This window comes from Apium graveolens, chromosome 10, assembly GCF_009905375.1.
Source record: "Apium graveolens cultivar Ventura chromosome 10, ASM990537v1, whole genome shotgun sequence".
Lineage (NCBI taxonomy): Eukaryota > Viridiplantae > Streptophyta > Magnoliopsida > Apiales > Apiaceae > Apium > Apium graveolens.
In genome coordinates this window covers 175,802,393-175,825,882 of record NC_133656.1, presented here as the reverse complement: position 1 = coordinate 175,825,882, position 23,490 = coordinate 175,802,393, and the positions used below count along the sequence as shown (strand labels likewise).

General features: G+C 34.3%; 1 long non-coding RNA gene across 8 annotated transcripts; it reads right to left on the bottom strand.

Moving 5' to 3' along the window:
• Positions 1-1,028: 1,028 nt before the first annotated feature.
• LOC141693986 (uncharacterized) lies at positions 1,029-22,708 on the bottom strand. 8 transcript variants are annotated; one of them, XR_012563329.1, is made up of 5 exons: positions 22,430-22,708; positions 21,803-22,075; positions 21,511-21,614; positions 2,239-2,316; positions 1,029-1,777 (listed from the first exon to the last, which is right to left on the bottom strand). It is a non-coding gene; the product is annotated as an uncharacterized LOC141693986 (long non-coding RNA). The 8 variants fall into 8 exon arrangements; XR_012563326.1 differs by lacking the exons at positions 1,029-1,777; positions 2,239-2,316 and adding exons at positions 20,037-20,244; positions 20,372-20,479; XR_012563327.1 differs by having other exon boundaries at positions 1,029-2,316.
• Between the last annotated feature and the right edge of the window lie 782 nt (positions 22,709-23,490).

The following is a 23,490-nucleotide window of genomic DNA, read 5'->3' as shown; positions in this document are numbered from 1 at the left end:
GGAAACTTCCCTGGTTGTGACTGACCTTCATTCCCTTCAAATTTCATTTTCTTACTTTCCTTCTCCTTCTGTGACATCTCACTCTCTGTCTCTGCAATCATGGCTTTCTGTACCACTCCTGCATAAGTATCCAACTCAAAAATGGCTACCTTTCCTCTGATCTATGGCTTCAGACCTTGCTGGAATCTTTTAGCCTTCTTCCTGTCAGTATCCACATATGACGGCACATACCTTGACAACTCTTCAAACTTACTCTCATAATCTGCCACCGACATATTTCCTTGCTTTAATTCTAAAAACTTTAGCTCCATCTGATCCTGAACAAAATGGGGAAAATAGTTTTCTAAAAACAATTCCTTAAACCTCTCCCAAGTAATAGCATATGTTCCTTCCAATGTCTTCACAGTTTCCCACCAATAGGTGGTTTCATTCTTCAAATAATAGCTTGCAAACTCAACCTTTTGTTCTTCCTTGACTTTCACCACGGCAAATGACTTATCTATTTCCTTTAACCAAACATTTGCTTCAATCGGTTCTAAGGAACCCTTGAATTCTGGTGGGTTTACTGCCTGAAAAGTTTTGAAAGTTACCTGGGGATTGGTCTGTCTTTGCTGTTGTTATGCCATGTGAACTTTTTGTTGGGCCAAGATTTGGAGAATCTGGGCTATTGCTGGGTCTATGGGTCCTGGGTTTGCATTCTAGTTTGTATTATCTTGGTTGTTATTGTTGTTGTTGGTTTCTTCATTCTGGGTGTTGGTGCGGGTATTTCTTCTGGGAGGCATTTTCTGTAAATAATCAAACAACTTATTTAGCTTTTAAATCAAATCCTTTGCATAAAAGAAAAGTTTTGGTAAAACAGAAATATCTATTTTTGAAAATAGTTGTAACAGTTGAACTAAGTAAATTGCATGCTTCTTTACAGAATATAAACAGTTATGGAAATAGGGTACATGGTATCACAGGAGTATAACCGGTGCAATAAATAAGGTAAAGTAAAACAGGTGCAATAAAGTAAATAACAATACTGGAAAGAAAAAGGTACTGATATATATAGATAAAAAAAATTTAGGTAGTACAAGCGTAAAGACGCTTCGGAAGTAAAAGCAAAAGGATACAATAACCTACTCACTAGTCAGCAGATCTAATCTATAATACAACCCAAAAGTCTACCGATACATACTACAAACTACTGTACATACTATACAACCATAACAACACTGATCATCATCTCCATCTCTGGATCTCTGGCTCAACTCCAAGGAAACTCTGGTCCTTCCAGCCTCTCAAAGTCCTTCATCACTTCAGTAGCCCATCCCATAAGTGCATCAGGGCCTCGGCCAGGTAGTGTAGCTCCATGTAGCCTAGCCTCAAGAATTCTGCGTGTCACATGGATCTCCTCTCGAAGCTCCCTCACACCACGATCAACATCTGTAGTCCTGATGATATGCTACAGCTCTCGGATCTGGGCCAACAAGGAATCACTTTCCAATAAAAGAGCCTCATACCGGTAATAAGGAACTGGATGCAATGTAGACTGGAATGGGGCACTCGCAACTGAATGCCCAGTGGAATCTGAATCAATTGGTGGGGGTCCTCTGATAGGTGGCCTCATGCCTGGGGGTGGAATAGCCTGCAGTAGTACGGGCTGCAACACATGTAGAGGTAGAATAGCCAACACTGGTGGAACAACAGGACGTGGATCTGAAGATGGTACTCCAACTGAGGGCTCTGAGTGATCAGCTGATACGGGGATGAAAGAGTCGGCCATCGCTACTATCTGAAATCATATCGCAATATAAGAATCTCGAACCACGACGCGAATTATACTAATACCTATTATACCGTAGCACTAAACCTCTCGATGTTCTATTTTTCTATTCCTTACTTCTAATCCTAACCCTCTACCCATTCCCGTCAACCTAGGCTTGTGTCAGTGACTTATAACCTGTAGCTCTGATACCAAACCTGTGGCGCCCTCCAAACCCGGGTCAGAAGTTTGAGGTCCACACACACACACACCTTATTTATAACCTGCTTATAAAAATAATAAAGATAATAATAATATGCAGTGACCCTACTTATCAACTACCACGGATCGCAACAGGTTAAAGTATGCACACAAGCCAAACACACACTTATATTACAAACCGTCCAAATCCCAACTATTCAAACTCAGAACTGAGTATTAAGCATTATTACAAACTTTTACAAACTTAAATTATTCCAAAAGATACCTACTGGCTTAACTTGATCAACCTGAACCCCTAGCTCTCGCGCTGGACTGGGGATCCTCGCTACCAACTGGTTCCTTCTTAACTGGAAAAGAACATAAACAACATTGCACAAATGAGCTAACTAGCTCAGCAAGTCTAAATGACAAGACTGAGAGTAATGATCATCAAGTGAAAAGGGTTATGATATCAAGTGAACAATGAATTATGATTTAGAATTGGATATTATATTTTCATTTTAAAAACCAAGGTTAGGCTGTTGATCAGTCACGCACTAAACCCGAGCAAAGCACACAGCACTGCTCTAACTACTGGATCCAAGGCACACATTGGCCTAGCTTGACCATTAATCTGGTCTGACCACGAATCTGGTCCAAACTTTTATAAAAACAATCCAATTCTAACATAATAACAGAATAAACAATGTGAAGCAATAAACAGAATCATAAACAACATTGGATGTTCGATAATGAAATGGTTTCAATCTTTACAAAGGATCAATATGGCAATTTCAAAGCTTGACTGTTAGGTAATCAAAGAATTGGATAACAAAGGAATCAATGTTTCAGGGTTATAAGGATTGGTCTTTCAAGCATAAGGTACGATGGTTTGAATATATAAGTAATTTGATTCAGTGTTTGGTATTTAGTTTGTATGTATTTGTGGAGTAGTATCGTATATTTGTGGTTCGTATTTGGGTATACAACAGTCAATGGTTTAGAAAGAATAAGATTTACGGCTCAAGATCAATAACTGGAATCAGGGTTTTGGGTTCAGTGCTTCAAAGCACTTGCAATATAAAACAGGACTATCAATTATCTATAATATATCTTGAGAAATTTCAGAACACTTGCCTGGTACTAGCTTGCTATACTGCACTAACTTCCAATCACAACCGTCTACTCCTCGACTATCTGTTTCCCTTTCCTACACCTTGCCTCTTCTGCTCACATATCATAAGCATCTATCAATACTCAATTTATATGATTCTATTCGAAACATACTTCTATCTACCCTTCGTTTTACCCAAATCCGATTAACGGATTGAATGTTACGCTATAAACAAGTAAACACCGAACATATAGACCGACAGTCAACCAACAAGTAACATATAGCACATAACACGTCAAACAATCAATGATATATCATTTATAAAGAAGTCTCGGGTCATAAACAGGCTTTCATGTATTTAAAATGATTTTTAAAACATTTTTGAGAATAAAACGGGTCGCTGGATCAATTTCAGAGTAATAAACAGGGTTCGGTTGGCCAAATCTGGCTTCAAAACAATTTTATAATAATTATCGAGCCTTTAAAACAATTTAAAATAATATTTTAAAGCTCAAAACTATTTTTCAGAATTTTTAAATCATTTTTAAATAATTAAATCTGTGGCGCCCCTAAACCCGGGACAGAAGTTTGGGATCCACAACACATACATAATATATAAACCTGTATATGAGATACTATTTGCAATGACCCTGCTTTACACAACCACGGATCGCAACAGGTTAAAGTATAAAAACAAGCCACAACCTTAACTTTTATTACATCGTACCAAATTCCAACTAATTTAACTTACAACTGATAATAAAATTATTCTTATAATCTTACTATCTCACTACCGCAATAAGCTCCTGCTAGCTCGATCCAACTCAATCTGGAATCCTAGCTCGTACATTGAACTGGAAAACCTTGCTATCAACCGTATCTTTCTTAACTGTAGAATACATAAAAAGATTCGCAAGAGTGAGCTAACTAGCTCAGCAAGTCACAATGACAATAATTGAGGTTAATCAATGATCAAACGAAATGATTCAGAGGAATCAAGTTTGTTGCTAAATAATCATTAGAATTGGATATTCATTTTAAGTTTTTAAAACCAAGATTAGGCTGCTGATCAGTCACGCACTAACCCCGAGCAAAGCACACAGCACTGCTCTAACTACTGGATCCAAGGCATACATTGGCCTAACTTGACCATTGATATGGTCTGACCATGAATCTGGTCCATACATAATAAAAAACTATCCAATTCTAAAGCAGTTCAATATGATAAACAATATAATTCAATACAACAAGATCATAATCAATGATGATTAAACACTTGAATAAAAATGTAAGAAAATTCATGGATATCACAAGGGTATATCAGGGTACGTATAAGAAATGGTTTTCAGTCCGTAAAGGATCAGGTATCAGATAAATAATGATTTTTCAAAGTATAGTTCTCTGATGTTATAAAGAATGGTTGGAGTATAAAAGTTTCTGTGTTTTCAAACAATTTTGTTCCAGTGTTTGGTAGTTATACATTTGGGGAGTAGTATCATAATTGTGTGGTTTGGTGTCTGAGGATCAACAAAGGATGGTTTATAAAGAATAAGGCTTACGGCACAAGATCAAGAAAAAAAATTAGGGTTCAAGGGTAAATAGTTTAAAGCACTTGCAATATAAAACAGGAGTAATTTTGAATAATAGCGACATGTTATGAAACAGTTCAAAAATATTTGCAATATATCTTAAAGAAAAGTTTGGAAGTACTTGCCTTACAGGGCTTTATAACTATTATTGATCAATTCTGAGCCGACTCTGTCGCTCAGGCTTTAACGTCCAACCACTAGATCCCATTGGATTCGACTTCGACACTCAGGTTTTTCTGTTGAAACTCTACTGAGCTCGTCGACTGATCATTAGGTTATCCTTAATCCATTGTCCACTTTCAGTTTTCCGACTAGAACCTATAGGGTCGAAATACTCTATGTTAGATACCCAGTTATGCTTGATATATCCTCACTATAACCTACCCATACGATAACATATTCCAACTCATAATTATTCATATTATAATATCACAGACAACAATTAGGGTTCACGTTCTTGAAATCGGTTCAGTGCTCATTTTTAGAAAATACGTATACTCGTCATTTTACGAAATTAGGGTTATTGAGTTTTGGACCGAACGTTCACCATAACATACAATCAAGTTTGTATAAAGTATAAGTATATATATTCATTCGACGTTCCGATAATTATCGGATACGTTTCCCGTATCAATTTCCCGAAAATCGGACAGCGTCCCCTTCATTTATCGGACTACCCGTCGAATACAATCGACGTCAAACCACAACAAGCACAACAATAACACCCATAATCCACAATCCAGACCAATTTCATATCCCAAACGCCAATACAATTTCTAAAATAATTATCTCTCTTTCTTTTCGAATAATAACTTTACGAACTAAATTATTTATTCAAAATTTTATATTTTTAATTTGTAAGACTCAGAAATAATTCATCATTGCCCAACATCCGTCAGCTCAACAAGTTCATCGCTGACGGCGGTATAATTTCAACGGTACCCTTACGGATTTCCTGTCGAAATTCCACCATAACTTCGAACCCGAATAATATATACACAATTCGTAACAATCACCAAAATAATCATCGGAGTTAAAATTAGAAAATTTAAATCAGAATCATAAAACATCACTTGAATCTCTAGAAGAACGAGACCAACCGCACAGACATAATTGCCCGCATAAAATAATACCCTCAACTGACATATACATACACGCGGTTGCGTGTATATATACACCAATAGACAGAACGGAGATCAAGGCAACAGGGTCACCGGATTAATCACCGGTGATGTGAACGGGAAGGAGAAACAGGCATAGTTACCATCGAGGAGAAACAGAGCGAGAAAAGAGAGATTTGTGGGAGAAAAAGATGGAAGAGAAAGAAAGGGGCGTGGGAGAGATCGAGAGGGAGCAGAAGAGAGATTGAGAGGATGGGGTGAGCGAATGTAGCATGTGTATTTCTTTGCTCCCCTTTTTTTCCACAGCCCACTGCCTGACACGTATGCAAAAAAACATGGACACGTATTAATATTCTGATTGCAAGCCTATCTTCATACCGCTTTAATCTATTTAATGGTACATAGCGGTGAATCATTTTTAATCGAAATAATATCAAAGTAGTCTTAAAATTTTCTAAATATCCCGAAACTAATAAAATAAAATTTTCATAATTTTTAAAGAAATTTTGAAACGCAATTTGTACCCGCATTTCACAATTACTGAACCGGGCCGGCACTTAAACAAATTCAAAAAATCATGAAAATAGTCGTAAAATATTAGAAATATCCCGAAGTAAATAAGAACGTAGTTTGTATAATTTTATAACAATTTCTAAAACACAATTTGTACCCGATTTTAGCAATTAAACGAATCGACGCGCGGGTGAAATTAATCCCAAAAATTTCCAAAATAATTTTAAAATTCTCAGAATAATACGAACTTAATAAAATATAAGTTTCATAATTTTTGAAGATTTCCATAATTAAATATGGATTTTACCATTAAACATACTCAGAAAATTATTTAAAAATAAATAATTAATAAAATATTGATTTCTCAATTTTTTAAAGTCCTAAAAATAATTATTTTAATTATAAGACCATAAAAAAGTTTTAGAGACATTCCAAATATTTATACAAATAAATTTACATTAAATCCAATTTTAAAATTGAAAATAATTCAATACAACTCCAAAATTAATCACGCGGACAACCCGGTACACCATGAATCACTTATAGCTACTAATCAAACAACACATAATGGTCAAAACCAATACACATATTTTATTTATCTAGTAATTTCCATAATCACATATTTAAATAATTTAAAATACACGAGTCGTTATATCCTTCCCCCCTTAAAAAGATTCTGTCATCAGAATCTGGTCTAACTAAACGAGTGAGGATATTTGTCAAGCATATTTGATCATAATTTCCAAGTAGACTCTTCTACTTGAGGCTTTCAAATATATTCACCATACATATACATTTATTTCCCAAGGACTCGCCTTTCAAATATATTCACCATATATATACATTTATTTCCCAAGAACTCGCCTTTAACGATCAAGAATTTAGATCGATCACTATATGCAGAACAAACTTGGACAAGAGCCCATTGGCTCCTAATTAATCACTTAATTCAAACCAGATACTTATTGCTTTAACATTAACAGGCCAAACACATTATATGCACACACTGTTGTGACGGTAACATTAACTCATGAACAACTTTATCTATATTTATCAATACCTCGAATGGTTTACTAATTTTTGGACTTAACTTGTCCTTTCTACTTAGACTGATCTAGTCTCTTTCAAGATGAAACTTGTACTAACACTACTGGTCCTATTTCTATACTCATATTCTCTCTCGATACAGTTTCGCCTTCTTTCTTTGTCTACTCCGAGCTGCTTCAATCAATATCACTACGCTCTTAGTGTGCTGAATTAACTTAAAATTTGACAACTTCCTTTCTTCCACTTTATCTCAACAAAAAAGGGGGACCTACACTTGCGTTCACATGAAGCTTGGTAAAGTGGCATTCCAAAGCTGACATCGATGATAAATGATCTTTCCAATGTTTTCTTAAAACTCAGCCTCTCAACATATCTTACATTTCCTGAATCACTTCCGTACTTTGACTCTCCGTTTAAGAATAATAGGCGGTGCTCGTTTTCAACTTGGTTTCCAAGCATTTAAACATCTCTTACTCTTTTCCATTAGTTAAGGCCGAAAAGTAATCTCATATATTCACGTATTATCACATTTAAGTATTTGAGCTTCAGATTCCGCTCTTTCCAATTCGTTTATTAACTCCTCGGTGGTCTTAATTACATCCAAATCCTTTCTGTCGGCATAAAGCATCTGTTACCCTACGACTTTGCTTAGGTAGTTGTTAATGGATTAATTCGGAATCTTTTGTTAACCTTAGTCAAAATTTCATTCTTGAAGACTCAACGTATAATAGCTTTCCTTCTGATCTTTGGAGAAAAAAATCCTTGGGCATTCCACACAGACTTTCTTATTCCTTGAATAGCTGAGGATGTTATAAATAAATACAATTTTCTTATCCAAGTACTCCTTACACACCACGTTCCTTAATTCCTTATAGTCACCTGATACACTTGTAATTTCACATAATATCACCAGAGCTTGCAATGCTCTCAACTCACATTCATAATCTCTGATATGTTCTCAGGTCGGTTCTTAAGTTAACTCCCGAGATATAACATACTTCTTGAATTAGGTCTCGTAAGTAATTAATTCTTTATAGGGGTCACTTATTCTTATTCGTTATTTCGTTAAACTCCCGATAATTAGTACATACTCTCATAATTTCATTCCTTTTCTCCCTTAACATCACCGGTACACTTCACGATTCGCTTTTTATAAAACCACTCCCTGGGTCTGCCTTATCCACTAGGCCTCTAATATCTCGCCTTAATCCTTTGACATGTCCACACTTCCTAATCCACCTTGAAATTTCCTTCTTATACCTGGTTATCACTATTTTTCTGTAAATTTCCGTATATCTTGGCATTTCTTCAGTAAATTAAATACTTTATATTGTGAATTCCCTGTGGGATCTCATTTCTTAATCCTTCTACTTATAGCATCCAAGTGCTGGAAGAAAACCTGGGGATATCGTGATCGTTCTCCCGGGCGCATAAATTTCCTTTTAATAACTACCAACATCATGATCCATTATCTCCTCTTGACATCTTATATTTTCCTTCACAACTTCAACTGAAAGGTCATACTATCCATCCTTGTTCCTTTTGGATTATAAATTTTAGCTTCCAATTCCAACCTCTAGAATTCTATAGTTAATTCTTCTGGTGCAGTCTCTATGTTCGATCTCTCCTTTTTGTTTATCGCTCGCCACTACATTTGCTTTTTCTCATGAATACATACTTCAAATTTTTATGGTCCGTATAAATCTTACACCTTTCTCCATACATATAATGTTTCCCAATCTTTCAAAGCGAGTATTATTACTTCTAGTTCCAAATTATGAGTAGGGTACTTCTGCTCATAAGGTTTCGGTTGTTTGGATGCATATACAATAACTTTATTGTTCTGCATCAACACACATCCTATTCCCTTATGAGAAGTATCGCTATAAACTACAAAATCTCCTTGATACCTTCAAAGTGATAAAACATATGACGTAACCATTCTTTCATTTAACTCCGCAAAACTTTCTTCACCCTTCTCCACTTCATATAAACTTCTTGCTTTTCCTGGTTAGCTTCGTCAAAGGTATTGCAACTTTCAAGAAATCTTGCACAAATTTTCAATAATAACCGGTCCAGGGTAAAACTTCTTACTTTTGTTGGTGCTTTTGGCCTTTCTTCATTCATAGTAACTTTAATTTCTGCTGAATCTCTTTTGATCTTCTCTACATTGACTATTTATACTAAGAACTATACTTCATACAACTTTTTTCTTCTCCAACTTCCCAGTTATCATTAAATGTTTTGCATGGTCCTCCGTTGACTTTGAGTATCACAACTACATCTTATCCAGATATTCCTTAAAGATTCTATCCATCAAGTTCAAATATTACTGGTATATTGGTTAATCCAAATGGCAATACGAGAACAATACTTAGTTCTGAAAATTATCTTTGATATATCCAGAGGTTTATTCTTCAATTGGTGAAATACCAAGTCTTAAATTAATCTTATAAAAGTTCTTTGCTTCTTTCGTTTGATCAAACAAATCATTGGGTCGAGGTAACAGATATTTGCTCTTGATAGTAAACTTGTTGAGCTTCCGCTAGTTGACGCATAATCTCCTACTTCCATCTTTCTTATTAATATTTAATATCGGTGCACCTTATGGGGTACACTAGGTCTAATCGCTCCTTCTTCTAACATCTCTTGCATTTGCTTTGCTAATTTCCTCATTTTAACTAGTGCCATTTTGTGGAAGGCCATGGTCACTGGCTTCGTTTCAGGTGTTAAGTCAATCACGAGCTTCATTTCCTTATCTGGAGAAAATTTAGGTAATTCATCTAGAAATATATCTTGAAACTATAAAATCTTCAAATTCTGTTTACTCCTGACTTCTATTCATAATCACCATAGTGCTTACCTCTTGGTCACTGTAACCTCTTAGCTTAAGTCATCGTTAACAAATTATTTACCTTCTTTCATCTTCTGAGCCTTACCACCTCTTCATTTGGCATCCTCAGAATTATCTTTTCATCACGACGATCTATCTGGGCATCACGCTTAAATAGTTAATTCATTCCTTAGAATAATATCAAATCCTCACAAACTTATTGTCAGAAATCTCACTTTCACCATTGGTACTTACTTACTTAACAAATACACGTTCTTGAATTTTCTAGTCTTTTAATCATAATTTTACCAATTCAACAAGGTAAATCATCTTATCAACAATACCTTAGGGAATAAGCAATCAAGTTGCTTCCACCTCTTCCAATACTTTAACGCATAAGGTATTCACCATAATCTTCCATGTCATCACGTCCGTATTCTGAATAACATATTTCACAGGAAAATCGCATATTCTCGTTCTCGAAGACGTATTCCTTATTGGGGTAGATTTCCTTGATTTTTAGTGCACCCCTGACTGGGTTAGTGATTTGCAATTCCCGCCATATGCCCTTTTTTGCTTCCCATACGTGAGAGGTAGATGGAATTTTGCCCACTTGGTCCATAATACGTTGATTTTTGTTTGAAAAACTCTTGCAAAGAATGACAGTACAACGAAGCAACTAGAAGGATTCACAATTCAACAAAAATTAGAGTTGAAAAGAAAGAAGAAACAAGGATTTGAATATGAATGAGACAATCATATTGGTACTTAAGATGACCAGTCTTTCATACCATATGGCATACAACACATGATTAGGTGGCGTCCCACCTGACTCTTCGTCATTCTGACAAAGTGTCTCACCATAACACTGTTTGTCCCAATTAGAAAGCAAAACTTGAGGGATAATTAAATTTGAAAGGAATGCAATATCCTCCTTTTCGATATCATAGCAAAGAGTTTATTTAAAAAAAAGAAGTTCATACTTATTTAGGAATCAAAAAGGAATATACGCTGTAATATTGAAGACAAGAACGATACCATTGGTCACCATCCACCTTTCATTTATATTCATCTTTCGAGCTTGATCGATCATATCCCAATTGCGTCATATAACAACTTTAGAAGGTACACTGAAATGCCTTCTCAATTTAAGCATTATAGTAGATTCTTACTTATTAAGTCTTGCGTCCGCAACATCGCACCTACTTGTATAATACTTTAACAATTCAATCATAATGGCGTCCTTACCAGATAACTTCGAGTTTCCTCTTTTTAATTTAGAATAACCACGAATCATTCAATATAACGATCCTTTTGTTAATAATATTCTTCTTTTATAAAAGTTTGGAAATCTTCCCAATCTTCTTCGATCACGCCCAAGCTCATTTTACATCAATGAATTCTTTAAACTTTAATGGTCTCTGCCACTGGATGAATAATTACTCTGTACACGGATTCTGTTATTAACCTTGTCAAACCGTTAGGAATAATCAACTTCTTTATAATCGCGGGTTACTTCGTTCTCTGAATTAACAATACTAAGTCTGAAATAAACATCCTTCCAGGTAATTCGGATCTTTTAACAAACAAGAAACTCAAGTAGTAACTTGACAACCAAGGTTTAAAACTTATTTTATTAAAACAGCTTTTGAAAATTTGTTAAGAAAATCTCTTTCGAGAGTTTGTTTAAGAAAATTTTAAAAATCGCACACTTGGTTGTCCTCACTATATGAGTTGGTTGTTGTTCTTCCGACCTATAACAAGGTACCAAATTAAAGAAACAATCACATAAAGGTCCGTTCACTTCAATCTACCTTTTCTCCTTCATCGTGTCCATTTACCTTCCTTAATCGATGAAATTTCAATTGTTGCGCACGTTATCTTATTCGTAACTTCCTATCAAGGCTCCCAAACTGTTAACAACCTTACAATCGTTAAGTGGAACAGAATATCCGATAGTCAATAAGTCTATTTCATAGAACCAAAATTTGCTCATATCACATCACATCACTACTTTACATATCGCATTTATCATAGAACCATCATTTAATTCTATAAATATTCCAGATTTATACTTTTCTCTCTAACTTTTTCAAAATTCATCTAATCCATCCCACAACTTATCACAGGTGGCCTAATCACTAATAGCTTCTTGTAACCTGGTAACAGCTATCCTCTGGAACACTTGAATCTTCTTTCTAAACTTCTTCTCACTTTTATTTGTATCCCAATACTCACCATTTACTGCAACTCCCGAATCCATCCTCATAGGTACAATTGCTTCATAGGACAAGTGTTAAATTGGGGGGTATAGAACAGGGTGTAGGGTAAACTAAAAAGGTATATTCACAACCGAAAGTCCAGTAAAATAAGAATAAACGGATGGAGGTTCTTAAATAGGTAGTCTCATAACAAGAGGTGGTAGAATAGCGTGGAATAACTTGAAAAGGTGCAGCTGTCATAACAGAAGGTAGTGCCATTAATACTGACGGAGGAACAAGGTTCAAATCTGAGAGAAGATGACGATCCTCGAACGGAAAGCTCCAAACAATCAGATGATACAGGGAAATTAGGATCCGCCATTGCCGTTGTCTGGGAATCACGTTGCTAGTTAAGAATCCCGAATCGCAATACGAACCGTGCCGGAGACCTACTATGCAATCACACTCAACCTCACAACGTCTTATCTTACTATTTCCTATCCCTAATCCTAACCCTCTACCCAATCCCGACAATCTAGGCTTATTTCAGTGACTTATAACCTATAGCTCTGATACCAACCTGTGGCGCCCTCCAAACCCGGGTCAGAAGTTTGGGGTCCACAACACATACATAATATATAAACCTGTATATGAGATACTATTTGCAATGACCCTGCTTTATACAACCACGGATCGCAACAGGTTAAAGTATGAAAACAAGCCACAACCTTAACTTTTATTATATCGTACCAAATCCCAACTAATTTAACTTACAACTGATAATAAAATTATTCTTATAATCTTACTATCTCATTACCGTAATAAGCTCCTGCTAGCTCGATCCAACTCAATCTGGAATCCTAGCTCATACATTGAACTGGAAAACCTTGCTATCAACCGTATCCTTCTTAACTATAGAATACATAAAAAGATTCGCAAGAGTGAGCTAACTAGCTCAGCAAGTCATAATGACAATAATTGAGGTTAATCAATGATCAAACGAAATGATTCAAAGGAATCAAGTTTGTTGCTAAATAATCATTAGAATTGGATATTCATTTTAAGTTTTTAAAACCAAGGTTAGGCTGCTGATCAGTCACGCACTAACCCCGAGCAAAGCACACAGCACTGCTCTAACTACTGGATCCAAGGAACACATTGGCCTAACTTGACCATTGATATGGTCTGACCACGAATCTGGTCCATACATAATAAAAACTATCCAATTCTAAAGCAGTTCAATATGATAAATAATATAATTCAATACAACAAGATCATAATCAATGATGATTAAACACTTGAATAAAAATGTAAGAAAATTCATGGATATCACAAGGGTATATCAGGGTACATATAAGAAACGGTTTTCAGTCCGTAAAGGATCAGGTATTAGACAAATAATGATTTTTTTCAAGGTATAGTTCTTTAAGGTTATAAAGAATGGTTGGAGTATAAAAGTTTCTGTGTTTTCAAACAATTTTGTTCCAGTGTTTGGTGTTTGGTAGATTACATTTGGGGAGTAGTATCATAATTGTGTGGTTTGGTGTCTGAGGATCACAAAGGATGGTTTACAAAGAATAAGGCTTACGGCTCAAGATCAAGAAAAAAAAATCAGGGTTCAAGGGTAAATAGTTTAAAGCACTTACAATATAAAACATGAGTTATTTTGAATAATAGCGACATGTTATGAAACAGTTCAAAAATATTTGCAATATATCTTGAAGAAAAGTTTGGAAGTACTTGCCTTACAGGGCTTTATAACTATTATTGATCAATTCTGAGCCGACTCTGTCGCTCAGGCTTTAACGTCCAACCACTAGATCCCATTGGATTCGAATTCGACACTCGGGTTTTTCTGTTGAAACTCTACTGAGCTCGTCGACTGATCATTAGGTTATCCTTAATCCATTGTCCACTTTCAGTTTTCTGACTAGAACCTACAGGGTTGAAATACTCTATGTTAGATACCCAGTTATGCTTGATATATCCTCACTATAACCTACCCATACGATAGCATATTTCGACTTGTAATTATTCATATTATAATATCACAGACAACAATTAGGGTTTACCTTCTTGAAATTGGTTCAGTGCTCATTTTTAGAAAATACGTATACTCGTCATTTTACGAAATTAGGGTTATTGAGTTTTAGACAGAACGTTCACCATAACATACAATCAAGTTTGTATAAAGTATAAGTATATATATTCACTCGATATTCCGATAATTATCGGATACGTTTCCCGTATTTTCGTAGTTCAATTTCCCGAAAATCGGGCAGCATCCCCTTCGTTTATCGGACTACCCGTCGAATACAATCGACGTCAAACCACAACAAGCACAACAATCACACCCATAATCCACAATCCAGACCAATTTCATATCCCAAACGCCAATACAATTTCTAAAATAATTATCTCTTTTTCTTTTCGAATAATAACTTTACAAACTAAATTATTTATATAAATTTTATATTTTTAATTTGTAAGACTCAGAAGTAATTCATCATTGCCCAACATCCGTCAGCTCAACGAGTTCATCGCTGACGGCGATATAATTTCAACGGTACCCTTACGGATTTCCTGTCAAAATTCCCTCATAACTTCGAACCCGAATAATATATACACAATTCGTAACAATCACCAAAATAATCATCAGAATTAAAATTAAAAAATTTAAATCAAAATCACAAAACATCACTTGAATCTCTGGAAGAACGAGACCAACCGCACAGACACAGTTGCCCGCACAAAATAATACCCTCAACTAACATATACATACACGCGGTTGCGTGTATATATACACCAATAGACAGAACGGAGATCAAGGAAACAGGGTCACCGGATTAATCACCGGCGATGTGAACGGGAAGGAGAAACAGGCATAGTTACCATCGAGGAGAAACAGAGCGAGAAAAGAGAGATTTGTGGGAGACAAAGAAGGAAGAGAAAGAGAGGGGCGTGGGAGAGATCGAGAGGGAGCAGAAGAGAGATTGAGAGGATGGGGTGAGCGAGTGCAGCGTGTGTGTTTCTTTGCTCCCTTTTTTTTCCCTAGCCCACTGCCTGACACGTATACAAAAAAACATGGACACGTATTAATATTCTGATTGCAAGCCTATCTCCATACCGCTTTAATCTATTTAATGGTACATAGCGGTGAATCATTTTTAATCAAAATAATATCAAAGTAGTCTTAAAATTTTCTAAATATCCCGAAACTAATAAAATAAATTTTCATAATTTTTAAAGAAATTTTGAAACGCAACTCGTACCCGCATTTCACAATTACTGAACCGGGCTGCACTTAAACAAATTCAGAAAATCATGAAAATAGTCGTAAAATATTAGAAATATCCCGAAGTAAATAAAAACGTAGTTTTTATAATTTTAAAATAATTTCTGAAACGCAATTTGTACTCGATTTTAGCAATTAAACGAATCGACGCGCAGGTGAAATTAATCCCGAAAATTTCCAAAATAATTTTAAAATTCTCAGAATAATACGAACTTAATAAAATATAAGTTTCATAATTTTTGAAGATTTCCATAATTAAATCATTTAAAAATAAATAATTAATGAAATATTGATTTCTCAATTTTATAAACTCCTAAAAATAATTATTGTAATTATAAGACCATAAAAAAAAAATTCAGACATTCCAAATATTTATACAAATAAATTTGCATTAAATCCACTTTTAAAATTGAAAACAATTCAATACAACTCTGAAATTAATCACGCGGACAACCCGGTACACCATGAATCACTTATAGCTACTAATCAAACAACACATAGCGGTCAAAACTAATACACATATTTTATTTATCTAGTAATTTCCATAATCAAATATTTAAATAATTTAAAATACACGATTCGTTATAAAATCTAATTAAATAATTAATTAAAATCAATTAATATTTATTTAAATCAATTAATTAATTAATTTTCGAATTAATTGACCAATTAATCATTTAAATATTAACTGAAATTAATTAACTAATTAATTCAGATTTATTTTTGAATTAAAAATAATTTTTGGAATTAAAATAATAATTTTTGGAATTTTCAGAAATTAAAAAATGATTTTTCTAATTAAAATAAATAGAAAATATGATTTTTAAACTTTTCTAAAACAGGAATTCTATTTTTGCAAACTCTGGAAACTTCAGGGACCAAACTGCATCGTCCCCAAAAGTCCAGGTACTAAACTGTAATTTTACAGGGGGGTCGCCGGAAAACATCCTGTTTCGCCGGAGAAATCGATCCAGGGATGCACAGGCCACCACCACCTCCAGATCACATATACATAATACCAGGAACACAACCATGCCATCAAATTACTCAACCCATCCCTGAGTTGGCCGGAATTTGGCCGAGAAGTTCGCCGATTTCCGGCGAACGCGACGTAAACTTCAAAACACAACTCCCTTCGATTCAGACATCCTCTGTTAACGAGCTATATACCAATCGATTGCAAATTTTATAAGGAACACAACCCACTATAATACAACAGCTAATAACCCCTAGATCAAAAAGCCCTAAATTTCAATTAAGGACATTCATATGGGTTATAAACCCTAATTTCAAAATTCGAAAATCAAACTCAATTTTGAACATGTTATTGAACTCCAAATCAATCATATAATATATCAAAATCATCAAGGAAACAAGCTCTACAACACGCAATCATCAAATTATTCAAACAATTATCCGAACAAAAATTCATATTTTTAATCAAATTAATTCGAAAATAAATAAAAATATAGAAAATAAACCTTGATTTCTGCAGTTCTGAAACTTGAAGAAACTGATAGAACACTCTGAGACCTTCGATTTGGTTACATGAGCTTTCCAAATAGAAATCACTAACACATTGATTTGTTGGTTTGATTCTCAGAAAGATTATATGAACATATAGATTTTCTCTGAAAATTTATATAATTACTGTCTACAAATGATTTTCGGTACGAAATAAAATACGGTAAAGGCTATTTATAATTAAAGAAAATTAGTATCCCGTTGAATCATTCTAGATACAAAATGGTACGTTTATTTATAAAAACTAATCCAAATGGTACCGGTTTTCGGGATAATTATCCAAACCAGTACAATTTGTACTGCGTTCTTGGTCTCATCGCCAGGCTACACGTATTACGAGGTGATAACTGTGATAGTTTAATAAAAAGATCCCGTTTATCAAAAATACGAGTTTTATTGATTTACCGAAACGAATAATGTATCGAAAATGTTGTGCCGGGACCCGCGCAGGACAAACCGTACGCCGGATCGAAAAAGTCGAAACATGGAAAATGCTCGGAATATTGCAATTAGATTAGGAAGGAGTTCTCGGAAGAGTTTCGAGTTATAAAAACGTAAAAACGGATGACGTCGGTTGGTTCCCGATTGTAGAAAATATTTTTTAAATACTCGGAAAAAGATTTTATAAAATCCATATATTTCCTATAAAATCATAAATCGACATAAAAATAAATAGGAAGATATGACAATTATCTATATTTTATTTTGGACATATGAAAATTAAAATACTCAATTAATATTATTTTCAAACATCCAAACATATTTAACACTTAACAAATAATTCACAGAATAAATACCGAACATACATAATAATTATTTATTAGCAAAAATAATTACACGATATATCCCGGATATTACAACTACTGCATTTTTATCTCTCATGAATTTATTAAGATTGGTGTCATTATCTTTAATTTATTTCCAGAGAATAATTAGGGATTAGATCATTAATGTTGTTATTTTCAGTAAATTTATTTGACAGTGTATTGTAAGATTGCAACTTTTGAGTTTTATTTATACATATAACAAAATGATAAGATGTAATAAAGGGGCTTGGGATTTTACAATAAAAGGGGGTTACAATCGGGTAAATAAGTTAAAGGGGAAATAGGACAGTAAATTAGGTTTTTTCAGATTAAGTTTTCTTTTGGTTGCTTTGGTTATAAATTCAATTGCAAAAGTTAATTAGGATGGAGAATAAGCTGTATGTATGTGAGTTTGTTTGACCGTCGGAGGAGGAGAGAAAGGGGCGGCGCCACCGCAGCCGTTAAGTCGCCGACGGTGGTTCCCGTTGTTCGTGACGGAAAACGAAGGTTGCAGGAGGGGGGTTTTGTGTTATTGGTTGTGTGTGTGTTTGTGTTTGTTGTGTGTGCTTGCATGGGTAGTGTGTGTATTATTTGTATGTGTGCGTTTGCAGTGTGTGTTTTGGGGGGGATGAAGGTGGAGCCACCACCGATATGGTGGTGGCGATGGTGTAGGGCGACGGGTTGAATTGGGTACGGAGGAAGAAGGCGAAGCAGTGTAAGGAGGTTAAAAAAAATAAAGTAGTGATGTTGGATGTTATGTATGGTCGAAGGGGAGCAGCCACCGATGCGGCGGTGGTGGCGGCGTTGACGCCGTTCCTGGGGGCCGAGACAAAAGAACGAGGGAGAGAGAGAGAAAGAGAGAGAGAGAGAGAGAGAGAGAGAGAGAGAGAGAGAGAGAGAGAGTTTGGCCGGAAAATGGGTAGGTTTTGATTTTGGAAAAAATGAATGATAGAAACTTGTAGATCGGGCTATGGGTAGCAAGAATATGCGAAGAAAATGAGGTTTCGGGTTAGCCAGAAAATGGTCGGCGGTGGCGGTTCCGGCCGGCGGCAGCCAAGGAAGGTGAGGAGACGGTGGGGGAGGAAAGGTGGAAGATGAGTTGGGAAAGATGAGGGTAAAGCTGTAAATTGATAATAGAAAATTAAATTAATTTAATAAATAATAAGTATTGTTAAATTGATAATAAATATTGGGTAGTAACATGTAATAAAACAATTGGACAAATAAAATGAATATTAAAAGGGAAATATTTGAGACGACTTCTTTTTAATTTCTTTCAGTTAAGGTTTGATTCCTTATTTCGGGTCAACCACATTCGTTTCTTGTCGGTTACGTCTATTGTCCAGATGTATCCACTTTTATTGAAATCAAGAACTGATTCATTATTCGGATCAGAAATTATTAGGAAATATATTAAGTTTATTACTCGTAGTGATTGGTCCTACTCGCAACAATTCTGAACGTTATTTAGTCGTTTGGTTATTCTTTTGCTTTGAGATAACCAAATAACTTTTCTTTGAACTCGACCATTCTCTACATTCGAGATGGTTACCTTCTTTTCTTTCAAGGCGATACTTTGTTCTCTGGATTAATCCATTGTTCAGGTTAATGTAATTTATTTGAGAAGTGCTAGCTGTGTGCTAGACTTAGCAAATAAATTTTCTAGTCACTAGTACAAAATTAACTTTTAGCGTCGGTTAAAAAAGGTCTATGGCGTCGGGTTTTAGGCATAGTATATGAAGGGGACGCTATAAGTGTGAGTTTCTACGTCGGTCGAACAGGCGACGCTTTAAGCTGATTTTCATCGGTCAAAAACCGAGGCAATAGAGCATTAACCGACGCTAATGAAGCTCCAACAGCGTCGGTTTTCTGAAAGCCCGACACTTATTGTACTAACTTTGGCGTCAGTTTTACCTACTGCCGACATATATAATTCTGACCTATTGCGTCGGCTTGTGGCGTCGCACCTCCTTTAACCGACGCCTAAAGGTATTTTTTTTGATTTTTTTTTTGCATTTTATTAATACCCTGAATATGCTGGCATATACACAAATACCCTCATCTAAAAATATACATACACAAACATCATGCACTTTAATGCTATACTTTTTACACATGGAAGAAAAATTACACCAAATATATTATCAACAATTCTTTCTAGTCATTTTCAATTTTTGGCACATCCTTCAACCTCTCGTTATTTTCTTGGATAATGAACTTGAACTTGGTACTACCTTGATCTATGCAAAAAACCTGTAATTTACATTCTGGTCAGTCCAATCGAAAAGGTTCATCCTAAATTTTCTGGTCTTCTTTGCAAGGATACATATTTTTATTTTTAATACTATGATCTAAAAATACAAATACAGAGATTTAATACCTTCCTCCTCGTATAGCTTCTGTAGGTTGTCACAGACATAATTCTTGACAACCCTTCTTACAAAAGACTTATTTTATTTATCAGAGTGAACTTCGGCTATTAAACAACCTGCACAACACCCTGGTTATCATCTATCTAAAAGCTATACTGTATGAGTACTCAATTATAGGATTACTAGTTTAGTCTCACTTTCTATTCAGTAGTTTTAAAAATAAATACCAGATAACTAATCAACTGCCAATTTTTTTTGTACAAAACTATAGTAAACCAATGTCTAAATTACCTGTGTCACCCTCGGCTATTTTCTGAAGACTTTTGTTCTTACATTTGATCAAAATACTTGATTTGACCATCCAACAACAAATAGAATAGAAGAAAATATTTTCTTGCATGTATGCTGCCCACAAATGATTCTCCATAACCAAAATATTAATGTTTATACTTGTAGTGTTATATTAATATAAGAACGAAATTGAGATAGGCAAAATTCAATAATATGATGTACGGTTAACAAGTTGCTGCTGATTACGGAGGTTATGCAATTTCCCCAGACCTCACTTGAATTGTCACAATTTATACTTGCTGAAATTGTAGATCTCAATGTTGATATGGTTCATGTTCAGTACAAAAGGTACTAACCTTAACTTACTTGTATGTCTTACTCAGATACTTGAGATGTTTTAATTGAACAGGGGTACTTTTTTGTACTCATCATCTCAATGTAACGTACCTTTAACACATTATTTCAAGTACTTAATATAAAAATTTTGGTTGTCACATTTTGTAATGTTTATGGACTGCATTTATATACAACTTACTAACTAGTTACTACATAATAATTGACACGGTTACAAAATACATTAGTTATACCAGTAGTTTCTATGTTTAGGTAAAAGGGATTACTTTTGTCCTCGGAAAATTGTGGTAGAAAAAGGGAAATTAGATTTACACTGCGTAGGAATTCATATTTCTACCAAGTTTTCGTTAGCAATATAGGTTTGTATGGTGACGTAGATCCAGTAAAAGTAAAGGGAGCACACAAAATCTAATAAAAGAACAGATTGTAAAACAAACCTAAATACTTTTGTTTTGTTCTACTATACACACTCAAACGCGTACATACAAACAGAGTGCATTACCTTTTCGCCAATGCCATGTTGGATGAGAATGGTATCAACCGAGATTCTCGTAATGACCTCTCCAATTATTATTTTAGTGTCAAAGAATATTGCTATTCTCCTGCCTGAGTTTGCAACCACAAAGTGTCAGCGATGTCGAGGAAAATTAAATGATTATATTAGGTGTAAATTCTGATTTTTTCTAGAACTTTCATCTGAAAATATAATCCCAGCAAAAACTCTAAATTTCCAATATGTTTTAATAAGTAGATTGAAACAGTTAGAGTTACTAAGGATTGAATAAGTTATCTACCTTCGGGTAATTATTCCATCTATTGACTGTGACTTAGAATAGTTCATTGCTAATGACCCATGTGTCTCAAATTCAGAGCATCCTCCTGGAGAGTAATATTTCAAATTATCCAGCCCTCTTATCAGGCCAAACTATAACTTGTTCGATAACCTTTCATGAGAAAAGTTCTTCCTTTTGAGATTCAACCTTGGTCTGTCAAGAAGCTTTGAGAGATCATATTTATCCATCAGTGACATTACTTAGAAGCCTCCCTAACCGGCTTTTAATAATAAACTGCAGAAAAAAGACAACGTGTATAGTACAGAGTCTTCCAAAGTTCGAAGTAAAACATAATTACACACAAATGTTGGACAAGAACTAGTAAAATACATTGCAACAAGTCAATAAGCACCATAAAAGTGGATCATCTTTATCTTAATAATCAAGAATATAAACATTACACAATTAGTATTGTTGTTATAAATGTCCAGATCCTGTTTTCAAGGATTTTAAAACTATCACTTTTACAATTAACTAAAGCCCACAAAAAGGAAATTCAAAGAATTATCCGTTCAAACCAAACAGCATAATATAATAGACCAGTTTAAAAGGTTCTAGAATGAACAAGGCTAAATTTTATATTCATACCAATTTACTTTGAGGACACCTCTGCCATCTAATACAAGGATGAAACAATCTTAAAAAAGCCTTCATACAATTGGGTTTTTAGGGTTCGCTAGTTTAGCCCAATTTGACAAATCGATTTGAACGCTGCAAGAAGTAGGCTCAAGTTAGCAAATTATCAGCCTCTTTTGCAAGTAATGGTAAGGTATGTCAAATTGCTAAGATATTTGGGAGAAGAGGGTAAGCGGCGTGGGGACCAGGGGAGGGGGAGATTAGTGTGAAGGTGAGGTTGACTGTGTAGGTGTAAATTGTAATTACCTTGTGGATAATTTGATACTCCCTCTATTTTTTATTATATGACGTTTGACTTTTGTGCACATATTTCTAAGTGTTTTGACCGCATAATTAGAATAATAATTTTTAATTTTTTCTTTTTGTGAATAAAAATATATAACTAAAACTTTAATTTAGAAAAAGAAAATTTTAAAAAATATTATTTTATCTATGTGGTCAAAGAAATTAGAAGTGTGTGCACAAAAGTCAAACGTCATATAATAAAAAACAGAGGGAGTAATTATTTTTTAAATTTTTTAAAAGATAATTTATCAGCCTTATTTATTATAATATATAATTTATTCAAAACAAGATTATAATTACAAAATTTTGGTTATATAATTTTAAAATAAATTATTTTATTTAATTAAATTGAAATAAAATTTAATTTAAACTAATCATGTCTGTTCTTCGAAAGTGCAAAAAGTATGGTTGATAAAAGTGCAAAGAGTATATATACACGAATCCAAAAGATTTATATTAAGCATATATTTATTTAATATTTTAAAAATACTATTTTTTTAAACATATGCAACCTTATATATAAACAAAATAAAAGTGCAATGCATGCAGAAAAAGTTTTAGTTACATTTTACTAAAATAAAAAAATTGCATATCTAGTTTATTTTGTTACAAATTATATTTTTACAAATATTTCCAGAAGATGAATAAATTACAAAAAAGAAAATAAAATAGTAGTAGTTTAAGTAATTTTTTAATTTATGCATATATTTTTATATGTTCAGATTAAA